The following is a 10,273-nucleotide window of genomic DNA, read 5'->3' on the forward strand; positions in this document are numbered from 1 at the left end:
TTCATTTTGCTCACTGGAATAACCAGAGTTTTGCCAGGCTCTACGATGACTGATAGCTTTTTCATAAAAGGATACTTTATGAAATATTGAAATGTAGCCCATTTCTACCTGATAAATGCTGGGACCTGTAAACTTTGAACCCTCATTGGCCTTTGTTGCTTGTGACCTTGTTTAAATGATTGATGTCCTTTTAACAACTGCAGGCTGCGCTGACTGGGTACAGATCCTTTATTCGAGGCAAAATCGAGCTGTTCCGACGTTAGACTGCTCACAAAGCACGCTCTAATACGTGGCGAGCTGCATTATTTTTTACTTCAGTTGCCCTACCAAAGGCCAGCATTGAATTTTTGTGATGCATGCTTTTTATTTTAAAAAGTTACAAAGGTCCCCTCCGTTTTTTCATTCCTACCCCCGAAATTGTTGACACAATTTATTCGTCATCCCCAAACTAAAAGGGAATGGACAGATAAGATAATTTTATCACACGTTTTAAAATATTATTGTTTTATCAATGTTCAGTAGCCTTTTGTGCCACTCTGCTGTTATCATCAAAGTTGGTGAGTTATATCATTACCGAGCTATGTGAAGTCTCAAGCCCCTCAACTCTACCCACAGTTAATATCCATCACTTAAATATCAAAGATCTGCATTTGCCAGACGTCAATAGAATTTGCTTTCAGGGACTCGATGAGAAATGGACTGGCTCTTTCTTAATTAACACCACTCTGGAAATGGTGAAGACATAACAAACTTTTCTCACTGGCTTTACACCAAAACTGAAAACAAAGGAAAAAAAAAAAAAGTTCTCCTGGCCTACAAAATGTTTTATGAACCCAATGTTCCCTGAAAAGATTCATAGGAAATAAATAAAATTGGAAGACTCTAGCAGCTTGCTTGGTATACATCATTACTTCCAGTGGGTAACAAGATATGCGCAATTCTAAAATCAATGTGTTTGATGAAATACATTTTCTTATGACTACAGTAAGAAAGATCCTCCCCGTTTAGGGATAAAGGAGAGTGAGAGGGTTACCCTATTAGGGTTAGTGGGAGCAACTATGTTTTAAAGATATCATCTACCATGAAATCAATGGATTATTATATCAGCACTATAAACAAGACATTTCTTTTTTTAAATTCAAGTTTTTATTAAATTCCAGTTAGCTAATATACAGTGTGATATTGGTTCCAGGCGTAGAATTTAGTGATTCGACACTTCCATACAACACCCAGTGCTCATCACAAGAGGTGCCCTCCTTAATCCCTATCCCCTATCCCCCCATTCCCCCACCTACACCCCCTCTGGGAAGCATTAGTTTGTTCTCTACAGTGAAGAGTCTCAAACAAGGGGTGCCTGAGTGGCCCAGTCGTTAAGCATCTGCCTTCAGCTCAGGTCATGATCTCAGCGTCCTGGGATCGAGCCCCGCATCGGGCTCCCTGCTCAGCGGGAAGCCTGCTTCTCCCTCCCCCACCCCCCCATGCTTGTGTTCTCTCTCTCGCTGTCTCTCTCTGTCAAATAAATAAATAAAATCTTTAAAAAAAGAGTCTCAAACAAGGCATTTCTTACCTTATTCAGGATTCACATCACCATAAGTAGGGTTGGGGGTTAGCAATTTACATAAAATATTACTAGAGGTAAGTTGCTTTTTTTTTTTTTTCCTTAATGGCTTTAAGGTTAAAGTTGAAAATACCAACGTGAGGTTGTGCAGAGATGTGGCCATATTGAATGTCATTTCCACATTTTCCAGTAAATCACTTCATTATCCATAATAATAATCTTCCCCGGCTTTACAAGTAATTGCTTTGCTAAACTTAAAGGAAGTCTGATTTTAATTTGCTATCTACATCTACATTCTCATATGCTTTTTATAGATTTTTAACAAGTTATCAGTAGAATCTTCCTTCACTCAAACATAAGTGAAAGTTTTATCTATCTTGAGATATCACTAAAATAATTTATTGCTGGGGAAACAAAACCTTTTGTCTCAAAATATATTTCTTCCCGACAGCTGTGGTATTTCAGGGAAAGCACCAGAGCTATGATGGTCTGGACTGCAATCAACCGTTCTTAATAGGAAATTTTACAGACTTTTAATAAGATATCCTCAAATAATTTATGGGGAGAGGTTTTGAAGTGAAGAGGCATTGTTTGGCAATATGTTCTTCCTCTAATCTCAGGAAATTTAAATAAAAGAGTGCTCATTTCCTCTGAACTCAGCAGTTCTCCTTTAAAAAAAAAAAAAAAGATTAAGAAAAACACCTGCTAAGACAGTCCTAAAACGCGGGTTACTTGCTTCAAACAAAACTGTGCTAAAACAAACAAATAAACACATACTTCAGTACTGCTAAGGACTTCTCTTGAAGACTTGCTGGTCTATTACGGGTTAAGAATTTCCACAAGCAAATCCACAAGGCCAGGGTCATTTGAAAATCAGCAGAGAAGTGTCTCCTGTTTACTAAATGCAGAGAGTAATCCCTAGGTCACCCTGCTCCCTTGGACTAATGGTTCCGGTCTCATGGCCCCTATATCGTGGCCTATATCGTGGCCCCCGAACCCAGCTGTGTTTGGTTTGGTTTGGTTTGGTTTGGTTTGGTGTTACCTTGACGCTACTCTTAATTCTTCCCATTAAAGTCATACATTACATTCATCTTCTTTGATTTTCCACCACTTTGTTGGTTTTGTTTGATTGGTTGATTTTGGCTCAAAATTTTGTTGTTTTCCTACTTAAAAATGGAAGTTTGAACTCTCTTTACCTGTCATTATAATGGTAATTTCATCATCTTAGGATATGCCAACATTCAGTCCATTTGGTTCCTACATGGAGTAGGAGATGGATGTCTCCTGGGCTTTAGTGTACACACAAATCACTTGGGTATCTTGTTAAAAAGTTAGTTCTGCAAACTCGTGGTCACCAGAGGGGAGGCGGGTAGGGGGATGGCTGAAATAGGTGAAAGGAATTAAGAGTATACATATCTCGATGATCACTGAGTAATGTATAATTGTTGACTCCCTATATTATACACCTGAAACTAATATAACACTCTGTGTTAGTTATACTGGAATTTAAATAAATAAAACGTAGTTCTGACCTAGTGTGTTTCAAGTGGGGCACCTCTAACGAGCCCCCAGATGATGTCAATACAACTGAACCCTCAATCCACACTTTAAGTAGCAAGAACTAGATGATATCAAAGCTCACTTCCAACTTTAATGGCATATGCTGGGGGGTCCGGTGGGGTTCCTGTGGGGTCACTGAAGAGTCTATGAAATGCCCCAAAATCCTGATCAGAAAATTTTTAAAAATTTGAAAGCCGCATATATTGCCCTTCTTCAAGAAATTCAACCAGGAGAATAAAAGTAACCTAACACTAGCTGATTAGCAGCAAGTATGATGTTGAATGTATCTTTGTCTTGGGTCAAAAGAAAATTATTTTATTCATTCTCATGCTACTTTTCTCTCTTCCCCTCTCTCTTCTCTTCCGATAACCTTGACCTCTCTCTCACACACACACATTCAGTTGGGTAGCTCCTGTACTTACATAAATTTTGCTTTCATTCACCAACCATCATCCAGAAACCCACAGCTGTACTGTTAAAAGAAAGAAGATACCAAGATATGCCTCTGGTAAGATGCATACAAATTTACTCAAAGCCTAGTTGTATTCTCAGGGAAGGATGGGAGGAAATGTGGATTCATCATATATGCTCCTAAGATATCCTGAGGCTTTAGTCACTAATCCAGGGGACTTCTTTCTCCAGTACCAGCTCATTCCTGTATCATTCATACTGTATATGTAGCTAGAGATGGACGATTCTTAAACTTTCAGCCAAGATATAAATCAAAACTCACTCCAAACTTAAAAAGTCATTGCCTAGCTTAGAATCTATTGTTGTGGACTGGATTTCATGGATTTTTCTTCTTTTCTCTTTAGAGGAAGAGATATACTAATCTAGACAGGTGGAAAACTGGCATCTCTGTTTTCTCTGTTTTTGTTTTCTGTATTTTTAAAAATTATAGATCAAGGGAGCTGGCTTCAATTTTCCACTTCACTTTGAACATGAATACCCAAATTAATGAAAGAAAAGACTTCAAGAACAGTCATGTTATATTGGATAAATGTAAGCGGAAACAATTTTTAAATCATTCAAGAAATCACTTTTTGTAAAATTTCCAAAGTATTTGTGTATGATAGGCCTGAGGTCAGATCGTTTGAACTATTCAGAGACCAAAACAACTAAATTCATAGGCTTTCAGACATAAATTCAAAGGCTTTCAGCAAACGGACAAAGCAAACAAACAAAACGATAGAGGATAGGGCAAGGGACAAGGAAGGGAAGAGCAGGATAGAACTGAAACGACTGTCTCTCCCTGGGAAGGTTTCTCTTTGGAGAACATTTAGAGCTGTGAGGGAGGAGGGGAATATCAGCTTAGCCAGTATAACCTATCCAAGGGATCAACAGTAGAGCAAATGATGCAGGAGGATGACCTCAGTTCCAGTTATTTACTGCTGTGTAACAAGCTATCCTGAAACTCAGTGGCTTAAAACAATAGCTCTTCTTATTGTATCTTGTAATTTTGTGGGTTAGACTTTTGAGAAATGCTTGACTATTCCATGTGGTGTACAGAAGTCACTTGGGGGTATTCGTCCAGTGGATGGTCTTATCTGTAGGATCCAAGATGGCTTCCCTCCCAGGTACGGTGACTGATAGGGATGGCTGAAATGCTAGGCTCAGCTGGGATTTTCAACCAGAATGACTTCACGAGGTTTCTCCAGCATGGCAGCTTGAGGGGGTCAGACTTCTTACAAGAGCCAGTGTCCCAGTGAACAAGGTGGAATCTGCATGGCCTTTTATGACCCGGTTTGGAGGTCACACATATCACTTCTCTATACTCTTTTAGTTGAAGCAGTCATAAGCCTGCCTACTTTCAAAGGAAGGGAACATAAACCCTAACTCTTAAAGGCAGAACTGTCAAAGAATTTGTGACCACTTTAAAAACCGCTACACCCTACATGAAATACTTCTAGAAATGGTAGAAATCAGTATTTAACTACCAGCTACTGTAGTGAATGGAAACTTAAGCAAATGTGCCTTTTCTGCATGCAGGTATAAAAGGCTGCATTTGAAATGAAACCCTCATCTCCTTATTCATATTATATTCAGATGTATGAAGTCAATCTTCTAAAACTTTATTATTCATTTTGGGAATAACCCAGTTACGTTTTTTTTTTTTTTAAGATTTTATTTTGGGGGCTCCTGGGTGGCTCAGTTGGGTAAACATCTGCCTTTGGCTTAGGTCAAGATCCAGGGTCCTTGGATCGAGCCCGACTTCGGGCTCCTTGCTAGGCGGGTAACCTGGTTCTCCCTCTCCCTCTGCCTGCCACTCCCCCTGCTTGTTCTCTCTCTCTCCGTCAAATAGAAAAATAAAATTTTATTTAAAAATATTTTATTTTTAAGTAATCTCTACACCCAGCATGGGGTTTGAACTCAAAACCCCAAGATCAAGAGTCACAGCACTACCGAATGAGCGAGCCAGGTGCCCCATCAGTTACTAGTTTTTACATTACCCACTACTGATATTGTATTCTATTGCCGCTTACTTTGTAAAGCACGCAGATATTGGTAACCATTGTCAACTACAAGACAATATATTGTAGCTCTTGCTAATAACATACACTGTCAGTGAACTATAAGGTATTTTTCACATTAGGATTTTTACTCAATTCTCCTGAAAAATAGACAATAAATGGTTTGCAAAGTCTTTTTTTTTAATTGAAGTATCGTTGACACACCGTGTTACATTAATTTCAGGTGTACAACATAGTGATTCAATAAGTCTATTCATTATGATACAATCTTTCTATATCTATGAATTCAATATTTCATGGGGACACAAATTATTATTGTTAGTAATGTGAAAATTAATAAAAGGAAACCTTGTTTAAAATGGGAGGCTGACAGGGGGAGCTCTCACACCCCGCCATTCGTCATCAGCCGCAGACCCCACCGGGAGAGAGAAACTGTGCCCTTGAAGAAAGTCTCTCCTCCCCCACCGTCTATAGTCCAGCCACTGAAAGGCCGGCACAACTCAGCCAATGAAAAGCCCTTATACTTTGAACTCCCCCTTTACTCCAATAGACTCTTTGTTTATAACAGCCCCGCCCCTTTTCCTCTATAAAAGAGCGGTCCTCACCTCCGTTCTGCGGGCTTAAGCTATGATTTTGCCGTCGCTTGCACTTCTGGGACTGCGGTTTTCTGCTATTCCCAAATAAACCCATTTTTGCTACTGAAGTAACTGGCGGTTTTATTTTTTAAGGTTAACAGAATGGTAGTCATTGTGTGTTTGGTAGCTTTGTGCCAGATACTGTTTTAGATCATTGACCTACGGTTTCCAAACTCCGGCCCACAAATGTGTAAGTAGGCTATTAAAGTGTTATCAGTACTAGTAACTAGTAAAATAAATAAAATCCAGGGAAGATTTTTTTTTAATGAAAGGGAATGACATAAAATGATATGTGGAACTTTTTGTAAACCACTCATTATCTCGTATTGCTTTTCTCTGTTCTGGCAACAGCTGGGATTTGCACGCAGTTAAAAAAAAATGAAATTGGCAAGAATGTGAAAAACCAAGGGCCTGGCGCACACTGACTTATCAGAGAAAGTGGCACCCTCACACCGTCTTAAAAGTATGTCGTAAGCCCCTGATTCTCATGGGTGACGTATTCCTAAACAACCTCTCTTTTTATTTGTAAGTCAATGAAATATAAATATATTTGGGGAATGACTGGTAATGGGTACTGGTGATGGTTTCACAAACTTTGGGGGCAACCCTCCCAACTGAGCTGTATATTTTAAAAAGGTGAATTTTATGGTACGTGCGTTGTATTTTAACAAAAAATGTAATTATACTACTATAAATGTATGATCCTTATAGAAAAATTAGGGAAAGGAATATTATTAACGACTGAAAACCTTAAAAAATACTTTAATTAGCAAGTGGAGTTACTGTATACAAGATGTGGTAGAGCTTTAACTGATTTATATTTTCTATCATTGTGTTGACAGCCACAGTGGGGTATTAAATTCTGCAGAAGGCAAGATGAATAGTGAGTTAATCTTTGCCACTTGTCCCCACTTACTATCACCACACCAGCCACACTCCCTAATCTGCTCATTAAAATGTCATGGAAAGAATGTGACCCAACCTTTTCAGCCTGGCTCTAACAAGACTTCGAAGGCTACCAAATCAATATGTAAACTCACTCACTCCATTTGATCAACTATTCAAAGTAAGTTTTACTTTGTAACTCATTTGAAACCAAAGCACCAAAAAACTCCCACCAAACTGAAAATTGCTACTTACAGTTGCTAGGGTTTTCTTGTTTGTTTAATACAGACGGCTTCTTTTTGTTGTTGTTGGTTTTATCCCTTATTCAGGCTCATACTATATTAAAAACACAGTTTTTATTTGACCCTTTTTTCTGAGATGCTTGCCAATAACTAGTACTCAGCGGGTATGACAGTGGTACTAAAGTACTGAGATATTACACACAAAATGCCCTTTAAATTCCAGACAAATTGGTAAAGAAAAGTTCTTGCATGAAGTTACCAAATAGTAGGGTTGTAGCTGTAATTCAATAGTCCCCACCATATTCTACTGCAATAAAAATATTGTCCCAGATTTTTGCCCCTGGAATCAATATATGACAGATTTGCCTCTGAAAACAGCTGTGGTCTGGTAGGACACAGAGAGAGTAGGTCAAAGTCCTAGCAGAGCAGCAAAAAGAGTGTCAACAAACACCTCCCTCTGAGTTGTGGGGTGCAAGACACTCGAGCAGTGAAGTCATCTAGCGCGGGCTCCCCTCGACAGTGCCCGCTCTCCTGGGCTTCTCAGGCCCCTGTTGGCCCCGAGCGTCCTTGTGACGCCTGCAGCCCTCTGATGTGGTGCGTCTCTCCACTCAAGCTGTCCCCTCTGACCATGCCCTCTGCTCCCAAATTAGTCCTCCCGTATCTCTCCATCAAAGCTCCTCTTTCCATCCCAACCTCTCTCCATAAATGTTAGAAAAACGATATGGAATATTTACAAGATGATTCTTTGAAAACTGCACAGCTCTCTAGAAAAGGCCTTTGTTATTATCACTCAGTATGGTGTATTTGCGTGTTAACAGAGGCTGCTTGTGGTGATGTTGTGGCCCAAGGTAATGGTGGAATGGTAAGTGAGATAGAGGTTTTGGGGAGGTCGAGGTTTCCCACCCATCCATCCAGACATTACATCATATGGCCACTATCTACTCTGCGGTATTATTAAACGTATAAGGCTTCTGAATTTCTGAATAGTTAGAGGCTGAATCTTGCATCTTTAATGCTGAATTGCTTATTATTGTATGTTCACGTCCATGTGACTGAGAAAATGTGGATCACTCACTTCAGTGAGTTTCTGTGTTTATCAGAAGCTTAGCATTACACCAGGAGGTTCATTGTCCCATTCATCTGACCCTTTAAATCGCCTGTCCCACCAGGCAGCACACCCTAGCTCTTCCTAAAACGAACCCACAAACAGCAGATGCCTCCGGGACCCTCACGAGCACCTTTCCCCAGATTCTGTCGTCACCGTGTTATTTCTCTACGGTCTCAGATCCCTGGCTGCACACCCTTCCTTCACCCTGACTCCCCCTTCTGTTTGAAGACACATCACATTCCCTTCGGGCTTTTTGAACTTCAGATTCTCACCAGATTCTAGACTCTGGTCCCTCTCCCAGTTTTGGTATCCCACTTAGTTTCAGAGGAGGACCTCCACCTGCACAGAATCTGACGGCCCAGCTCAGTGTCCCAGCAAAGGGGTGGTAGAATTCACACCTCCACACTAGTAATTGCTATATAAGGTAATCCTTTGTTATCCAATGGCTTACTTAGATTCAATTTTGCTGAGACAACTTGAGAAAATGATTCTTTTATTTTGTAAGACTACGAATCTCATTTAGCCAACCTTACTTAGATGATGCTAGAAACAGGACATATTCTTGTGTGTCTTAAAGAGAATGTATATTCCACAGCGTGGTATTCTATGCCTTACATTTCACTTCAGGAGCCATACTGCCATGTGCCGTCAAAGGCTGCTGTGCATATAGCAGTAGAAATGAAGAATACCCAAGATTTTTTTTTTTTTTACAAATATAAGATACCTTCTGATGCTTCATAAACTAAGATTAATTTGGACAAGTTAAACATCGCCCAAAACATTGTTCTTTAAAAAGGAAGGACATTGCTATTGGCACCGCACATTACATGTGTGCAGTTGCTGTGGATCCATTTAAGGGCATGACACGAAGGCTGGACCTGTAGACTTTTTTTTTTTTTTTTTAAGATTTTATTTGTTTATTTGATAGAGAGAGAGACAGCCAGCGAGAGAGGGAACACAAGCAGGGGAAGTGGGAGAGGAAGAAGCAGGCTCATAGCGGAAGAGCCTGATGTGGGGCTCGATCCCAGAACGCTGGGATCACGCCCTGAGCCGAAGGCAGACGCTTAACCGCTGTGCCACCCAGGCGCCCCGATCTGCGTCCTTTCTATTTCCAAGTGGTAAGCGTGGTAGATTAGCCCTCGGCATCCATCCACCCTCCTTGTAGGAGTGTTCTTAGATGGCAGAGGCTGGAAAGCTGAAGAGAAGGACACTTCTTAGAGTCACTTGAAGCTAGATGTATTGTTTCCTAGGGTTGCCATTACAAATTGCCACAAATTAGATGGGTTAAAACAGTGGAAATGTATATCTCACAGTTCTGGAAGCCGGAAGTCCAAAACCAAGGTGTTGGCAGGGCTGTGTTCCCTTGAGGCTTAGGGCAGAACCCCTCTTCTGGCCTCCGGTGGCTCCAGGCGTTCCTCGGTTTGTGGCCGCGTCACTTGCTCCCATCTCTGTCTTCATCTTCTCATGGCCTTCTCTTCTCTGTGTCTCTTACAAGGACACTTGTCATTGGATTTCCAGTCCCTCCAGATAATCCAGGATAATCTCATCTTGAGATTCTTAACATAATGATTTCGGCAAAAACCCTTTTTTCCAAATAATGTCACAGCCTCAGGTTCTGGGTGGACATATCTTTGGGGGAGCCACCATTCAATCCATTACGCCGGAGTTTCTGGATGTGAACTAGGTTATGTCCATTCGATGTATCGTGTAGAAGTTGGAATGCAGAAGTGAGGAGGGGGCCATCTCTCCACTTCCTTGGGTGCAGCTGTTGGTAGTCATAGTTACAAAGATCTTGGGATTTACTGCAGCAAGTT

The sequence above is a fragment of the Ursus americanus genome, chromosome 24 (genome assembly GCF_024610735.1).
Source record: "Ursus americanus isolate L20-20 chromosome 24, mUrsAme1.1.p, whole genome shotgun sequence".
Lineage (NCBI taxonomy): Eukaryota > Metazoa > Chordata > Mammalia > Carnivora > Ursidae > Ursus > Ursus americanus.